Raw genomic sequence first — 18,310 nt, forward strand, 5'->3', positions numbered from 1 at the left:
TGATAAGATGCAAACCAATGGTTGACATATAGGGCTGGAAATCAGATGTGTCAAGCAGCCTCTGCTCCAGCTTAATCAGTTGGAGCTGGGGTTGCTTGGCATCTCTTTGCGCTATGTTTTGTCTAAGGCTTAAAATCCCAATGTTGCCTCACTTTGTCACTTGCTCATGTTATGTTTTGATCTTTCTAAACCTGAAGAGGGTAAAACAATTAATGGGACTTGACTGTGGATGCTTCTGGCTGAAAGAACACCTTGTGAACCCTGTACTGTTCTGAACACCCTATCGATTGTAGTCCTTGTTGAAATGGAAATTACATTCTTTGTCTCTGTGTTGCCTCATTCTACAAGAATGTATTCCACATCTTGTTTGTATTAAAACCCTGTTGCATCATAGCATGGTCTTTTGGCTTTCATTTTGCTGCAGTTCTTTACCTACAAACCAGTCTTAAATAATTTTGTGCATCAATTCTGAAGCATCAGTGACTATTGTTAGGGATATAATTACTGTCTACAGTCGATATCACTGTCAGTTACTCCTCCCCTTTCTGTTGTATACACTGTAATAAATAGAACTCAATCATAGACTAGTTTATGTTGTAAGGACCTCTAGAGGTGGTCTGGTGCAGCTCCTCCTCAAAGCCAAGACAACTTTGAAGCTTAGAAATTCACCTTGATGGCTGTGTCAGACATTCAGAGTTGTTTAGATTGTGTTGCTGCACACAACAATGGACTCATGAGTAGGCTGAGCACAGGCTGCTCTGCCAAGCATAACATTCACTTCCTCACTTTGATTGTCTTAATCCTTGTGGTTTGTTGATTTAATTGGAGTGTTTATTCAGGAAATGATCAGATCTTGTCAAGAACATCACAGTTGGTTCCCTCAGGCAACAGCTACAAGGATGTCCCCATGCTCTCTCATAATTAAGGATCCTGAAGAGTCTCACGCTTGTTTTTACTCCACAACTTTATTCTTTTTTTTTTTACAATCAGATGTGAAAGTAAAAATTATTTCATATCTTCAATATAGGTCTCCTATGCCTGCAAGTCTTCTGACAAAAAGTGAATTCAGATCAGAAGATTTTGGAGAAATATTCTGATATCTATACAATACTGTGGGTTTATGTGTGCAATGTACTGTAGTGTTAACAGAGTTTTGGTGGAATTATGATTCCCAGCATTTGTTTATGAAAAGTCTATTGAGCTAAGCAATGATGTTCTGCTAGTCAGACCAGTACACATAGAATTAGGCAACAATACATATTTTGATTGCATGGAAAGCAAGACTGCTTTTGTTTGGATAGACATCCTTTCTCTTAATGCAAGAGTAGTGTTCTGAGTTGCAGGCTGAGGACATGCATAGTGATTTTATTCAGGATTTGGTAGAAATTATTTCCCATGTGTTTGTTGTATGTGTGTGAGAACCGGGGTCCAAAAGTACTGATGGAGTTTTGGGCCTGGTGCTCTGCCCTCAGCTTTAGTCCAGAAATATTTTTCTTTGGGTTTTATTTAGTGCACCACAGTCAGCCTTAGGCAGCAGTGCCCCAGCGATTTTCACTCCTGTTACTCAGAGTTTCGTTCCTCAGATTATTGAGTAAGAATTGCATGAGGGGTGTAACTCTCTTTAGTAAAGTGTGAGGCACAGCCTTCACTGATGCCATGTGTGTAATAGTTTATATAGACATTCCTGGCTCAGCTTCCAATCCTCTAGATCTGATCGTCTTAGTTCATGTCCTACTGGGTAGGTGAAAAATAGTGAGATTGATGCTCGCATGCAGCTAGGCATTAGAACATTGAATTCCATTCCTATTTGTGTACATAGAGCACCACCTGCTATTTTGACTTGTCTTGAGTTTGATTTCTCTGAGTCTAGTTGATAAAGCAGAAGGAGAGAAAAAGAAAACTAGAAATCCAGGGCTATAATTCAACAAGACTTTTAATATGACATGAAGTAAGCATTACAGAATGGAAGAGTGCAGTCTGATAATGATCTATTATATAGTCCAAAGGCAGCCAGAAGGTCTGCGTTGATAACAAAAGGCACTGGTACTTTGTAACCAGTAAAGTAAAGCTGAAATCTTGGCAGAAAAGTCCCACTTTCAATTTTCAAAACATTTCCACTCCACCAGGAATGACATGGTGCAAGGCTCATGACAATTGAAGAGAGAAGGGATTACATGAAACTGCTATTGATAGAAGATAAGGCTCGACACGGAAAGGAGGCGTGGGTCTCCTTTTTGGAGGTTTCAAGCAAGGGAGGTTCCCACTGACACAAAGGGTTTTCGCATCTCTGGAAGCCAGGCCCAACTGCAGACTCGGACCTTGTGTTTTCATCCCCCAGGCTGATGTGTGGTCTGCAGGGATTCATTCAGGCTGCTTTAAAAGGAGCCACAGTTTCCGAAGCGGGATCCACGGTGGCTTCTGTAGGACTGCTTGCTGTAGCAGCTCCCTATCCTAGAGGAGCCCCGAAACCCAAAGGAGCCCCCATTTCCAAAGGAGTCCCCCATCCCTGACAGACCTCCACACCAAGCGGAGCCCCCCATCCCCAACATGCCTCCATACCCAACTGAACCCTGAGATCCAAAGTAGCCTCCCATTCCTGACACCCCTCCAGCCCCAAAGGAGACTCCCTTCCCTGACATGCCAACCGAGCCCCCCATTCCATGGGTTTCCTCAGAGCCATACTGGATTGCAGGACCATACGGCTGGGGAATTGAAGTTCCCACAATGCTCTCCTGGGAGCAGCTGGCAAGGGTTGGACCTGGGAAGGTGAGGACAACAGGAGGGGCGTACACCACAGCTCTTGAGTCCCCACAGGATGTAACACAGGGCTCAAGGCTTCTGCTGCAGGCGTACGGCTGTGTGCATGCCACCTCGCATGTGGGCAAGCACTCAGAGCTGACGTTCATCATTTTTCTTGAGGAGTGGAGGTGTAGCTAGAAAAGACAGTGTTCTGTCAAGAAACCATCATGCACAGGTTTCCAGTGCATGCATCTCATCCTTCCCGGCAGCTGCCCACCAAGTTCTAGCTCAAGCCTCTCTTCCAGTCTCCATTTTCCCCACAGTTTTCTTCCTGGCTGACCCCTTTTTAAGGTTTCTCACTTCTTTGTGTGCCAACCACATCTTTTATTCTTTAGAATCTCTTGGAAAGCATTGCTCTTGTTATCTCAGTTATCTGATACTCATACAATTACTTGCTTTAAAAAGTCCCGTTCATTCCCTTTTCCAAGTCAGCCAGCAAGAAGGTTTACTTCTAAGAAAGATCTCTAGCAGAAAGGAGCAGATGAGGCTCTTCCTTACTCTGTTCTTCCCTTTATCTTAGTTTTTTTCTATTGACTTCTGCTCTTCTCTTTCTTCAACATTTCTAAAATTACTAGCATTTTACAGGATAAGAAAACATACATAAATTGTACATGATCTATAGCTACAGACATGCACTGAGATCAGACTTACCCTGTTGTCTCCAAGGAAGATGTCAGTGGAGATGGAAGGATAGAAGATTTCTTGTTTCCATACCCTGTTATATATGTTCTCAGACAATAGGATGGATATGAGGTCATCCATTGTCCATTGAATTCTTGTCATTTATCACAAAAACATATTATTCTAATCTTCCTAATTGTTCTCCTTTCAGTGCATAATTAGTGAATTACAACACCCAGCAGTTTCCTTTTGTCTAAACTTAATGATTCTGGTTGAAACAAGAGTTGATCTCTCTGTGTGTTTATCCATAATGGCTTTCAGGAAGGCACCTAGCCGATGTGTCAGCCCCACAAATTATTTGCAAGCCTTGGTTTTAGGTATAATACCTCCCAAATTGCATCACTTCTGATGGGGGAGTCAGCATTCTTTGCATCACCACCTGTACTCCATCAACTGAGTGGTTGATCCAGCACCATGGCAGAATCAGGCCTCTTGGATTACTGTGAGCATAGATCAGGCATTGAGCTGGGAGGTGAGAACACAAGTTCTGAGGCTGCAGATAGGGCTTCTTTTGGAGATGGGGAAAGCTTTTTGTGCCAGTAGGAGCCTCCCTTGCTTGATACCTCTGAAATGGGGGCCCACACCTCTTTTTGGCTTGGTTTTATTAATGACAGCTTCTGTTAATCACCCTATGATAATAGATACCTATTTTCATTATGCCAATGTAAAAAAAAAAAAAAAAAGGTCATTGGAAAGGCCTGACAAGGATATTGTCAATAAAACTGTGACAGATTAAGAATAACAGACCGAAAGTCAACTCCTCACATGCAGTGATGTCTGTATTTGTCTCTGGAAGTGAGAAGGTTTCTGCTTCATGTTGGGCTGCCATCTCATTCTGCAGTGTATCCTATTTCCCCTTGGAATTAAAATCAAACTGTGTTCAGTTTTTCTTTCTCCCAAGGACAGTTTTGGTCCTATCTTTTCCACTCGTTCATTAGGCTTCCTAGAGCTTTTAATGTCATCTATGAGTGGCAATTATGTGTTTTTATGGTAATATGGTAGTAATTGCTTAAGTAATACAGGTGTTGTGAAAATGAGTAGTTGAATGAGGCATTCAAAATTAAATATGCAAAGCAGTTTGGGATTGCATTTCTGTAGGGCGCAGAGGTTTCTGAAGCTGATGACTCAATAATTTGTGCTGGTGTAAGAACAGGCAACAAGCAGAAATCCTTTGCTACAGACAACCCTTACAGAAATCTTTTTCCATCAGAGCAAATATTTAATTTCACGTCAAATGAGGGATGAGAACTGAAATGTCACATCTCAAGAAGATCAACCATGTCATCTGCCTTGACTTTGGCAAGGCTTTTGATACTGTCTCCCATGACATCCGGATAATGAAGCTAAGAAAATGTGGGAAAGATGAGTGGACGATGAGGTGGGTTGAGAACTGGTTGACTGGCTGAGCTCACAGGGTTGTGTCTGGTAGGGCAGAGTCTGGTTGGAGACCTGTGACTAGCAGTGTTCCCTAGGGGTCTTGATCTTACCTTCATCAGTGACCTTGATGAGGGGACAATTTCTACTCTAAGTAAGTATGCCAATGCCACAAAGCTGGGAGGAGTGGCTGACACACCAGAAGGCTGTGCTGCCATTCAGCAAGACCTAGACAGTCTGGAGAGCTGGGCAGCGATAAATCAGATGAGGTTTAACAAAAGCAAGTGCAGAGTCTTGCACCTGGGAAGAAATAACCGCACGTATCAGAGTAGGCTGGGAGAGGAGCTCTGCAGAGCAGGACCTGGGGGTCTTGGTGGATGACAGGTTGGACATGGGGCAGCAGTGTGCCCTGGTGGCCAAGAAGGCCAATGGGATCCTGAGGTGCATTAAAAGGATCATGGCCAGCAGGTCAAGGGATGTGATCCTCCCCGTCTGAACTGAGTCTGTTCAGCCTTGAGAAAAAAAGACTCAGAGGTGAACTTATTTATGTTTACAAATATCTTAATTGTGGGAGGCAAAGAGACATGGCCAATCTCTTTTCAGCGGTCTGCAGGGACAGGACAAGGGGAGACAGCCGTAAACTGGAGCATAGGAAGTTCTGCACCAATATGTAAAGGAACTTTTCATGGTAAGGGTAATGGAGCACTGGAACAGGCTGGCCAGGGACGTTGTGGATTCTCCTTCTTTGGTGATATTCAAGACCCAGCTGGACGCCTACCTGTGCAACCTGTTGTAGAGAGCCTGCTTTGCAGACAGGTTGGACTCCACAATCTCTGGAGGTCCCTTCCAACCCCTACAATTCTGTGATATGCCTAATTTGATGTCTGAGATTGACCTCCTTGTATTTGAAGGACAAACTGGAGAAGAAATTTGGGAATTTTCTTTCAGTATGGCGTTATCAGTGGGCTGTATTTATATGACAGCATAATTGCTTTCAGGTCACAGTGGTATGCAAGGGAGAGTTTCATAAGTGATGAGTAACAGGAGACTGAGAAATAATGCCCTGTTTTTTGTTTTCCATAGTTACTGGCAGTAGAAATGTAAAGAGATCAACGGGTGAATTTCCAAGACTTGTCTATTGAATGCTAAAGACACATTTAAGTCTCGCTCCCTTGTTTTTTGCTGATGTTACTTGGAAAATATATAGTTAAAATCGAGAACCAAGCAAAGATTTATTTGCCTTTGTTTTTAATATTTCATGTTTTACTATAAAATCATTCATGTTTATGCAATTGTGAAGGATGAGCTGAAACGTGGAATCTATCAGCTGAGACAAATCACAGAATATGACTGTCTTCAGTCCCCAATCCCACTTTGAAAATCTAGCCTCCACATCCTTGTCAAATTTAAGATGAATAGAGGTCAGATAAATAAATAATTGAAGCCTCTTTGGATACAGTAGAGAAAAAGTTTTTTTCCTCTTAAAGATTTGAGCAACCAGTGTTCAGCTGTCAGTCAGCTGCATGAATAAGTATTTCATAATCAAAGAGATTTCAAGGTGAAAAGGTGAAAAAGAAAACCATGAGGCAAATGTACTGATGCAAGATAAGTTTAATGACAGGGAAGTACAGTGCACATTTGGTGAAGGCAGTCACAGAGCACGCAGGACATTTCCTTGCGAGCTCAGTGCAGCCCAGAAATGGGAGACATTGGCTTTTCAGAAGTAACCACAGCTTCCACCACCAGACCTGCGGGACCCAGAGGAGCCGAGGCCTCCATAGCAGCTCGCTATGCTAAGGGAGCGCCCTCCCCCAGAGGAGCCACCGCCGTAGGAGCTGCCTCCTCCAAAGCCACCTCCGTAGCAGCTCCTGGAGCTGATGGATCTTCTGCCTCCAAATGAGCCCCCGGATCCAAATGACCTGCCCCCTCCATAGGAGCCCCCTACTCCCCCTCCGTAGGAGCTGCCTCCTCCATAGGAGCCACCAGAACTAAAAGAGCCCCCAGATTCACTTGGGCCCTGTGGCCCTGAGAAGCCCCCAATGGGTGATGGGAATGAAGAGCCCACGACGCTCTCCTGTGGGCAGGAGTTGAGGATGGGGCCTGGGAAGTTGATGAGCACAGGTGGGGGATAGATGACAGCACGGGAGTCCGCACAGGAGGTGACGCAGGGCTGGCTGCAGACATTGGCATAGGGCTGCGGGCAGGTCACCTCACAGGGTCCGGAGCATCTGCTGCTCATCAGCTGTCCTCCTGAAGACATCTTTTGTGATGCAGATATACCTGCAGCAGGAGGTAGAACAGAAGGACAGAGCTCAGAAGCTGGAGTGAAAAAAGCTTGCAGCACTGAAGTTTTGCATCAGCAAGGAAAAAAGGTGAAAGATGACTTGAGAAATGTTCAGATTTATCTCCCTTACAAATTTTTCTGCACGTGCATGAACCTGAACTAGCTGCTGGTACATCACAATTGAATCCCTGCTGCTCTAGAAATGCTGAATAACATGGAGAGCAGAGCCAAAGTCTATGAGTCTTTAGAAGACTTTTTAGATTTTGTTGGTTTACAATGCATAGCTCTGGAGCGATCAGACAACACTGAATTGATTGGAACATCTGCAAAAATTCAGTCTTACTGTTAAAAATCTGTATCTACAAAGACATGCTTCAAAATGACATTAAAAGTAGAAGGAAACAACATAGCTTAGCAGCACCTTTCTCATACAAGAACTTTGTACTCAGAGAAGAGCAGAAAATAGTTTTCTAAAGCTTCCAATAGAGAATGAAGGAGATCCAACTCACCGGATGTGGAGAAGTGTAGATGGAGAGTGGCTGTGGATGAGACTGCAGCACTCAGAGCACTCGTATTTATATCCCTTCTCAGACCACCAGTAGGATGTGAGCTATGCTTTGTGCAAGAGCTTCCTACCTATTGCCAAACTGTGTTTTGCTATATGGATTATTTCGTTAATTGTTCTAATTGTTCTCTTAAGTGATGTGATCACAACTTTATTCTCAACTCCAAGTCACGTTACAAGCATTTTACAAGCATAATGAGTTTTAGCTTATTCTCTGACCATGACAGATTCACATAGCAGCTGATACTATTCCCGGCCCTCACCGAAATTGAAATGGGAATGGTGCTATAATTCTTTGTAAGGACTCTATCCAGCTGATAAACTGCTTTTGTGCATAATATTCCATTTCTCTTCTTCAAAATTGGGGTAGTAACAGTTGGGTGACAAACAGAATGCTGCCACTCACCTGTGGTGGGAAGAAGCAGAAGGCAGTGCCCAGGGTCCTCCATGTAAATTGGTATTTCTCAACTGTAGACGATTGACATTAACTGAGCAGCCAACGAAGAACTGCTGACTAGCAAAAACTGTCACATCATGAGCTGCCCACTGATGCCTGACAGAACTCGTTTGCATTCTGATGCAAGGTTTTAACTGTGTAAGCTCTTCGTGCTCTATTTTCTAATGGTGTATGAAAACACAGGAAACCTGTGAGGGAAACATTAAGTACAGTGTGACAACTGGAACAGGCTGGAAACCAAACCAATTCGTTTCAGATCATCTGTGGTTGCTCTCTTCCCATAGCTGTGACTGAGAGCCAAAGTCGACAATTACTTCAGATTATTTGGACTCAGCAACAAAGCACTGAAGTTGGATGTTTGATACTGCTGTCATCTGTCCACCTGATGCTTGTTACAACCCACAAAAAGGTTGTTCACATCTGATCATCTCCCCCTGGTTATTGGTAAAGGAGGTTTTGCATGGAGAGATCTCTTTCTATTTAAGAACTCTTAGCCCTGTCTTTTGGTACATGAGACTTCCAAACACTATTCCAGAAATACTGCTGGGGTATTTGTCTCCTAAGTCTCTTTCCATTCTTAAGACTCTTACAGTTGTTTTATTGTAAACCACCTTTAGGCGCACTCCGCATGCATCCATTCCATGCCCAAAAAGTCTTTATTTGTTCCCTTAGTGATGCCTCCTGAAGAACGTCAGTCTTGCTAAACCATCACAGCTCTCCTTGAAGGTGACAAAAGAAGGAGAGCAATAAAAGCATTAAATGTTCTCACGCAGTGCTTCCTTGTAGTTAATTGGATGACAGTGTACGTTTGACGAAGGTCCTCTGTAAGCAGTTATTTGGGTGGATGTTAGATAGAACTGACCTGCCCCATCTGAGGAGCTGCAGGGATGAAATTCGCAACTCTCCCAATTATTTGCAATTCTTAATTTCAACAGAACCTTCTGCAGAACAGAAAATGTTTCCCCTCACAAAGCAAAACTCGTGTCTTTGTCGTCCTGAAGACTGATGCCTTTACATTGGTCAGCAAACAGGGCTCAATTCATTGCCACTGCATTTCAAATGAGGTCAGGAGATGGCACTAGTCATAAAAACGAATAGAAAAAAAACCATTTAGGTATTACAGTAAGACAAAGGGCGTGTTGAGTATATAGAATGATGCGGGGCTGATTTACTAGCCATTATCAGTTATCAAAACAATTATTACAATTAGAAGTAGCTTATACAGCAAAATGCTTTGCTGGCTAACTACTATGCCCCATGTGCGGGAGTGTGTTGCGTATCCTGCTAGCAGTTGGAAGGACTGTATAAAAGCACTGCATTTCTTCCAGGTTCACCAACGACTTCACTTCATCAGGTTTTCTCTGTGAGCCTGGTAAGTATTTCTCCCTAACTTCCTTTACAGTTACTGAGATGTTTCTATTGCTGTTTAACTGGGGAATGAACTCTGTGTCAGTTCTCTGTGATGTTCAGAAATGTTGGTTTTGTTAAATATTAGGATATTTGTAGCCATTCAGCTGTAGCCAACGGTAGATAAGTGGTCTTAAAATGTGAGGCTGTGTTCATCCAAACTACAAAGGGAAGGGGTCAGTTAAGTCCCCTTAATTTGATAAGGAGGTTACAACTTGGAACTCGGCAGTTATTAAGAGATGTGTATATATTAATGCAGAAGACATAACCTCAGTTGATTTTTGCTTTGTAACTACACAGTCTGACAAATCTGTTTCCAAAATAACCCATTAATTGACAACATTGAGGCAGAAATAGGTCTCTAGCAGAACTGATCAGTGGTGGAATACAGATCAGAACAAACACTGGTTCAGAACCAAGGCAGGAGGAAGGTACTTTGGAAAGATTTATTCCTTACTGGCTGCTACATCAGACTGCAAGAGAAGTTGCTGTAGGATCTGTATTGTTTAGACTTAGCCATACTGAGCAATAATATTTCAGTTTGGACAGAAGATAAGAAGAATACAGTAAGAAAATAGTCTCATACTGTAAGAAAATAATTCATTCTATAGGAAGCACACAGTTTGTGTCATCACAAGTCTGGTACGAGAGCACAGAGATGCACATATGTTTTATTTTAACTCCTTACTCACTGTTGCAGGTATATCTGCATCACAAAAGATGTCTTCAGGAGGACAGATGATGAGCAGCAGATGCTCCGCACCCTGTGAGGTGGCCTGCCCGCAGCCCTATGCTGATGTCTCCAGCCAGCCCTGCGTCGCCTCCTGTGGGGACTCCCGTGCCCTCGTCTACGCTCCACCTGTGGTCATCACCTTCCCAGGCCCCACCCTCACCTCCTTCCCACAGGAGACCATTGTGGGCTCTTCATTCCCATCACCCATTGGAGGCTTCTCAGGGTCACTGGGCCCCAGTGAATCTGGGGGCTCTTTTGGTTCTGGTGGCTCCTATGGAGGAGGCAGCTCCTACGGAGGGGGCGTAGGGGGTTCCTATGGAGGGGGCATAGGGGGCTCCTATGGAGGGGGCAGGTCATTTGGATCCGGGGGCTCATTTGGAGGCAGAAGATCCATCAGCTCCAGGAGCTGCTACGGAGGTGGCTTTGGAGGAGGCAGCTCCTACGGCGGTGGCTCCTCTGGGGGAGGGCGCTCCTTTGGCATAGCGAGCTGCTATGGAGGCCTCGGCTCCTCTGGGTCCCGCAGGTCTGGTGGTGGAAGCTGTGGTTACTTCTGAAAAGCCAATGTCTCCCATTTCTGGGCTGCACTGAGCTTGCAGGGAAACGTCCTGTGTGCTTTGTGACCACCTTCACCAAATGTGCACTGTACTTCCCTGTCATTAAAACTATTTTGCATTCAAACTCAACTCTCTCTATTTTTTTTTCCTCTTAATCTGTGTTTTCAAGTCACCTTTTGAGTAATTCAGAAGATCTACAAGTGTTCCAAATGAGAATCCAACCCCTTTGGTGTAATAAACACCAAAGTGTTATGGTTGATGGGTAAGATTGATAAATCTTACACCAGATCCTTTGGTGTTTGTGGTAAAGTCATGTAGCATAGAATCAAAAAGGTAAATCAACCAGTGCCTTCCTAGAAATACAGCCTAGTGACAGCCATGTTCCTTTTGAGAATAGGAACCTGCAACACCTGTTTAAATCAATTATAATGTAATATTTTGTTGATATGAAAGGCTTTGGTTTTTGATTTTTCTAAAGAATTTCTGGATATTGGGATCTGTGTGCATGTCTGCCCTTGGGCTCTGCCTTAACTAAGTGCTCCATGTGCCGCTTAATTCCTATGTGGATACTTTCCCATAATAAAATGACTCATCCTTATGAATCTGGTCATGCCACTCTGCTCACTATGCTTTTGTGCCAGAAGGAACTTCTGGACTATTTAAACCAGAAAATATTACCCAGTACTTTAAATCTACTCCATAATTTCCCACTTTCGATTTAAAATCTTTTGGGAATCATTCATCCCTGCCAAATTATTTCAATTGCTAATTGTAGTTATAATGATTTATTTGCATGTTCTTCCTTCTCTAATCACAGCCTATTTGGAGAGATCTCCCCTTTGCCCACATTTATTTGCATCTATTCTTGATCTTATTTCACAGAAACTATCCAGCACCTTTGATTTACTTATTGTAGAGGGGCTCACACAAAGGGATATGAAATTGTACAACATTTCTTCAAGGAGAAAGGAAGTAAAAACCCTTTTATATCCAGTGGGATAATAGGAGATTAAGTCATTGGCTTACATTGCAACAAAGAAGAGCAAAATCAATTTGAAGGGGAAAGAACTCCCAGCTGCAGAAGCAGTGAGGTGCTGACATACACGAGACAACGATATCCCAGGGCTGGGACACTGCTGAGAGCAGCTCTGTCAAACCTTTTCCAGAGATAATTCAGGGGATGAGAAACCTCAGCAGTTCTCTTTCTGTAGCTGCTTCATACAATTGCACATTTTTTTTTCCAAAACGATCTTTTTTTTTTTTTTTTTTTTGAGCCCTTTGGTTTGCACAGCAGATTCTGAAAGATGTTCTCCTCCTCAAGCATTTCACATCCATGTAGTTTGCCTGTTCATAACCACACTTGTTACTTCTCTAGTTTCTGAGTTCTCCAAAAATCCTCTCCCAGTGGTGTCTGCACGCCTACCTCCTCATCACTGCCTGTAAAAATGCAAACAGGTATCATCAGGAGAATAAATGCATGTGTGGATGTGAGAGCTGGGCTCAGGTGCTCCCTCTAGAGTTGCTCCCGGAGCTCAGGTAGTCGAAGGAGGCTGATGCAGACCTGCTCCTGCTGTGGGTTCTGTGGGAAGGGAGGCTGAAGCTGAGGCTGAAGCTGAGGCTGAGGCTGAGGCTGAGGCTGGAGGAGTCCTAGGCTGAGGGCAGGAGGCTGAGAGCAAGATGCTGGAGCTGAGGGCTGGAGGCTGAGGGTAAGAGGCTGTGGGCTGGAGGGGTCCTGAGACAGAGGGCTGGAGGCTGAGGCTGAAGGATTGGAGGCTGAGGCTGAAGGGGCCCTGAGGTTGTGGGCAGAAGGCTGAGGGTAAGAGACTGAGGCTGAGGGCTGGAGGGGTCCTGAGGTCATGGGCATTGGTGAAAGCCCCAGGAGGAGGCTGCCAAGTGGGCTGAGCACCAGCAAAGTGCAGGAGGTGGGCTCAGAACTAAGGGAAGGAACTGGGCGGTGCCAGGCTCTGCTTTCTGAAGGTGCCAGAAGCTGAAATGTCAGGCTGTGCCTGGGCAGAAACCATTGAAATCCTCTCTCAGCATCACATCTCATCTCCCCTGAACAGCTCCAGAACAGTTGGTAAAAGCTGCAGCTGCAGCTCTCTCTGGGTAAGAATAATTCTGATTGTCACCATGCTCTTGGGTTCGTCCAAGCAAAGGGTGTTTGTGTACACTGAATAGTTTCTGGGTTCCTAACCTTCCCCCTTTTCCCCCCTCCCAGTACCCATATGTACGCATTTTCCTTTATTGGTGATGTTGCAACTTCTGTGCTATCAATTATCTCTTGGAAGCAAAGGGATTTCAGAGGATCCTGTAGGCAAGAGCACTTATTGGAAATGTTCTGAGGAAATGCTTTCAGACAGTTTTGCAAACACCCACTAATGTTTTATACATGCAAAGTGTTGTGGTGTTAGGAGGTTAATAACAGGCTGCCAGTATAAAACTCCACAGTATTGAATCATAGCGTCACTTTAAAATATATATGCCAGGGCCACCCATGTGATTCTCTGATTCAAGCAATGATAAGCACCTTGGGAATTTGGATCTCTTTGTTTTGTTTTGCTTTTCGATTAAAAGCCAGCTCTGCATTTGTTAGCCTAATCATACTATTTAAAATATGTTGGCCAAATATTCACCTTTCCAAAACAGGGCATATTTACAAAATTAAATATTATTATGCCATCTGAGGGGGCAGGATCTGTGCCTCAAACACAGGGAGATGCTGTTCATCACAGCAGGTCAGACTGGGCACAAACTGGTAACTCTGAATCACCAAAGCCTTTCTGAGCAATCTTAAATAAAGCAGTGGTGCTCTTTTCCCTGGCCAGCCTGCATGGTAAATGGGGATGTTCCAGCCTTGCTTGCTTTGCCAGAGCTCTGCTCCCTTATTCAGGTCAGGCACACTCAGGTCTCCATATTTAGGAATATTTCTGACCATAACCACTGGAGAAGTGACTGGAGAGACAGTGATTTAATCCAAACCAGACTGAGCAGTTCCTAGATCCTGCTGTCACCAAAGAGAGCTTTCTCCCTTCATGTTTCTTCCTGCGTTTGGCTGAGGCTGCTGCCACACCAAGCCCTTGCATAGTAATGCATCCCTGCTTGGAAGAGACTCAGACATGAAGTGAGGAGCGACTACAAGCAAAGCTCAGCCCCAGGAGTGTCTCTCCAAGGCAATCCTGGACACTACACTCATACAGTGACTACAGTTTCTGTAAACATGCCCTAACTAGCTTCAAACTAGCAAGCACACTTACTGCTAATATTAGGTTAGGCTCTTATGCATTCTTGGAGGTCAAGATGCTTAGGGAAGGAAAACAAACCCCTGTTTTCTAAAGGAATGGAGTCCCACAGAGGCTCTGAGTTGCTGCAGCATGGCTGGGGTTGTGTGCAAGCCAGGGCTTACTGCTATAGGCTGCCTTCATGCTCTCAGGGCTTCAAGAAGGGGTTTGATGCTTAAAATCCTGAAATGAAAGGAATCTGGGGATGGGACTGTTGAAGTCACATGCTGGTTAGAATAGGGTAATCAACACAAACAGCAAGCAAAACAATTACTGTAATTACACGTCAAATTTTGTTTGGGGAGTAATGGAACCTAATGCACAAATATGACGTTATTTTCTTGCATCAGCCTGGTGGTCCAGGACGGTATATAAAACCACCCATGATTCAGACACCTTCCAGCAGGTTCTCGTGACTTCTCCTCGGTGAACAGAGTAAGTTGGATTCTGATATAATTTCTTCTTTCTAAAAAGAAAACAAAAGCAAAAACAAACAAAAAAACCCCAAAAGATCAGCATTTATTGAAATATCTGGGTGAATTCTGGGGTTGAATTTTGGATTAATATTGTGCAATTTTGTATGATTGTCAGGAATTTATTTTCATAAGAAATTCATTTGCTTGTTATTCATTTGAAGGCGGCAATGGGCTGAGGCTTTAAAATACATTTGAAATCTGGATAAAATTAAAGAAATCTACTTTTGTCATATAGAGATTTAATGTATAAGGCCTTTGGGGAGCCATAGTTTATTTTAGCAAGCAGTACACATCTGGCAGCGTTTTTCAGACCTCATGGCTACTGATTGTTATCTTACCTTGGGCAGAGACAAGATGGGTGAATATTGAGATAGGCAATACAAACAGTGAGATGGTGAGATGGCTGCAGTCACCCCTCGGAGCAGAGGCAGCCCTCAGGACACCGCGTGTCTGTGGATGTGGCCCTGCAGAGCTCCTGGTCTGAATTTGGGAATGCTGCACCTGAGACCCTCTTTGGGCACTTGTCCTGAATAGCCCAGGACAATATTTTAGCATTGCTAAATGCAGATCTGCAGAAGAAATGGGAAAAAACGTGAATGTCTACTTAAGGTGTACATTTCTCCGGGAGTTGCTTTGGGTGTTTTTCTACTATTTATGCAAGAAAATGCTCTTATGCAAAGCATTCAACAGGCTGTGAAAGCATATATTAACCTATATATATGTTTCGTACTGTATGTATGGATTTCTTAGGCATTCATTTCCCATGGTTTTGATTCTGCTGAGGGAGTTGCAGGTCAGTTGAAGAGCACTGGATTGATAAAATGAAGCAGCTTGAAAGGGTGGGAGCCTGAAGATACCTGGATTAGGGCTTAAGGGCCAGGAGAAGCTTAGGTGAATAATGTCTATTTTGGCATTGTGTCTAAAACAAAAAACAAACAAACAAAATCCAAGAAAAATAGCTTGAGTCAAATTGAACCCCACCTAGGCTTTTCTAATATACTGCTGAGCTAGAGAAAAAAAAAAAAGAAAAGGTAATCATTTTGGCTAAAAAAAGAGTACTCCGTTCAATCTCAAACAACAGACTGCCTTCCTCCTTTATTTGGCCCTTTGATTGGGCATTTTCATAAGCTTGAAATGACAGCTCAAAATATAGTTTTATGTTTCCAAATTATTTCTCCACTCTTTGATTTAGTTTGAAAGCAAAAGAACCCACGGTGTCTCTTCGGGGTTAACACTTGCTCAGCTTCAGCATCGACCTTGCCCTGTTGGCTCTTCAAGGTGATATTTGCTCCTTTCTTGCAGGTCTACAGCACAGCTAAACGATGTCTTGTGAGAAAACCCTGTGCACAGAGCCATGTGCTGCTGTAGGCAATGTGAAAGGCCCCGAGCCCTGCGCTGCTGCCTGCAGTGAGCCCTGCGTCATCTCCTGCCCTGACTCCCGTGTCATCATCTTCCCACCACCTGTGGTCGTCACCATCCCAGGGCCCATCCTCACCACCTACCCACAAGAGACCATCGTGGGCTCCACGGAGTCAGCCGAGCTGGCCAGCGCTCTGGAGTCAGGTGTAGCCATCGGCTCAGCGCAGAAGGGGGCTGAGTGCGCATTGCCCTGCGCTGAGCCCTGTGCCACAAAGCTTGTGACAAAGTGTGAGGCCCCGTGCGTGGCACCGTGTCCACCCCCCTGTCCACCTCCGTGTCCACCTCCGTGTCCACCTCCGTGCGTGCCCCAGTGCGTGCCCCAGTGTGTGCCCCAGTGTGAGCCACAGTGCGTGCCCCAGTGCGTGCCAGAGCGCTCCTACACTTATTCCACCCAGTGGAAGCATCCATGCCAGAGAGCCTTCTGCAAGAAGCTCTAATCAGCTTACCCCAGAAAACAATCACAGGAAAACAGCAAGCAAAGGAGTGAACGAATACGGATCGTCATTTACAGGCATGGCTTTCAAGGTTCTTCCTACTACAGGGGGAAGCACCCCAAAATCAGGACCTTGCTTCTAATTCCTGTATAGTGCTTTAGCTTAGATTAATGCTTTCTTTATTCTTGTGGCTTTGCATCTTACATCTGTGCCTTTAACTTCCTCTACACAGTTTGACTTTGTGATTTAAACAAACAAAAAAGCACACCTAGGGATTTGAATGTCACACTCAGCAAAAATGAGGAAAAAGAACATCTTGATGAAATGCACCACACTGGAATGGGTAACTGGTTCTAGCTTTCCTTGTTTCTAGAAATATGTGCTTTTCTAGACTTCATTATTCTTTCTGCAAATGTTTACTCCACTCTGCATTCACATTAAAAGGCTGCTGCATCAAACCATTGCCTTCTGAATCTCCTTTTTCCTCTGCTACTCATTTGCAATGCTCTCCTGGAGATACTCTGTTATATAGAGGAACAGAAGCTGTCCTTGACCCTTTTCCCAGACCAGCCACAACTTGATGCCCAGGGGAAATTAAGGTTTGATTCTGCTGTGAAAAAATGAGATATTTTCTGTTCAGTCTAGGCTGCAGCCTGGAAATCAGCGAGAGCAAGTTTTAGTCATAGGGAAACATGGATCTGTGTTTTCAAAAGTATTTGCCTTGAGATTATAGCAAAATGTGTATTTTTAAAAATGTTATGTTCTAATGTCGATCCAGTCTTATGAGGAAGTCTTCTGACAGGTTGCAGTTCTTCATATTTCTGCATTAAAATCTTCCCAAACTGCCTTTTTTTTTGGGGGGGGGGGGGGGGGGAAGCACCTTCACTCATGAATATTAGCAGTCACCTGGAGACTTGAAGCACCAGTTCCTTGCTTCTGTGTCTGCCCAGCTGGTGCCAGCAGTGAGTCCCTCCAGGCAGACGCTACTTGGGAAGCCAGCTGTATCCTGCTCATGCCAAGCAACTTCACATGCTGTTTTTATTCTAAAGATTATTTTGATTTCCTTCTTCTCTAATGGCTAAATACGTGTGCTGGCTTATTTAAAGTCTCTTTGTGCCTAGGAAATACTATGTCATTCTAGCAATTATATCCACTCAGAAACATCCCAAGATTTCCGCAGAACAAAGGGCCGCCCGGGTGCCTCACTGGCACCTTCCAAGGCATTACACATGTAGCATGGTATGTTAATACAATGTTAATGCTATACTACTTGGGTTACATTCCCCAAGACTCTGTAATAACTCTGAACTGGAAAGAAAAAAAAAAAGGTCATGATTTCACATACATTTACCTCCGTGTTTACTCAGGATATTTTATTTCAGTAAATGGACGATTTCCAAGATCAAGTTGCTTTTCTTTTGTTTCATGATGATAGCTTTTAACAATCAAGACCGATGGCTGCTTCCAATCATCTTGATTTCAAAAGAGAGGTACTGTGTGACCCCTTAGCTGAGCAATTCCAGGTATACAAGATCACCTTCCAGGTGCCTACATTTTAAAAGAAGCTACTTTTTGACAATAAAGCAGTTGACATGACAAAACACCAAAAGTATTAAAGCAGAGGTTCTGGGCACCAGCAGGAGCATCTTCCTTTTCACTGCCCTTCCCTGCCAGGTGGGGCCGTGCTTGGACCAGGATATTCCACCATAGGGGAGGTGCTCGGACAGTGCTTGGAAGTGCAAGCCGCAGCAGAAGTGCAGGCTGTCTGCACGCTGAAGCTGCTGCCCTCCAGTGGCACCAGCCTGCTCCTGTTGGGCCTATGAGAATTCTCAGAATGCGCTGCAGGCAA

At 44.1% G+C, this 18,310-nt stretch overlaps 1 long non-coding RNA gene across 1 annotated transcript; it reads left to right on the forward strand.

Moving 5' to 3' along the window:
• Positions 1-12,819: 12,819 nt before the first annotated feature.
• On the forward strand, positions 12,820-16,898 carry LOC128090569 (uncharacterized). Its single transcript, XR_008210978.1, has 3 exons — positions 12,820-12,960; positions 14,483-14,567; positions 15,911-16,898. It is a non-coding gene; the product is annotated as an uncharacterized LOC128090569 (long non-coding RNA).
• The last annotated feature ends 1,412 nt before the right edge of the window (positions 16,899-18,310 follow it).

The sequence above is a fragment of the Tympanuchus pallidicinctus genome, unplaced genomic scaffold, assembly GCF_026119805.1.
Source record: "Tympanuchus pallidicinctus isolate F22 unplaced genomic scaffold, pur_lepc_1.0 scaffold48, whole genome shotgun sequence".
Lineage (NCBI taxonomy): Eukaryota > Metazoa > Chordata > Aves > Galliformes > Phasianidae > Tympanuchus > Tympanuchus pallidicinctus.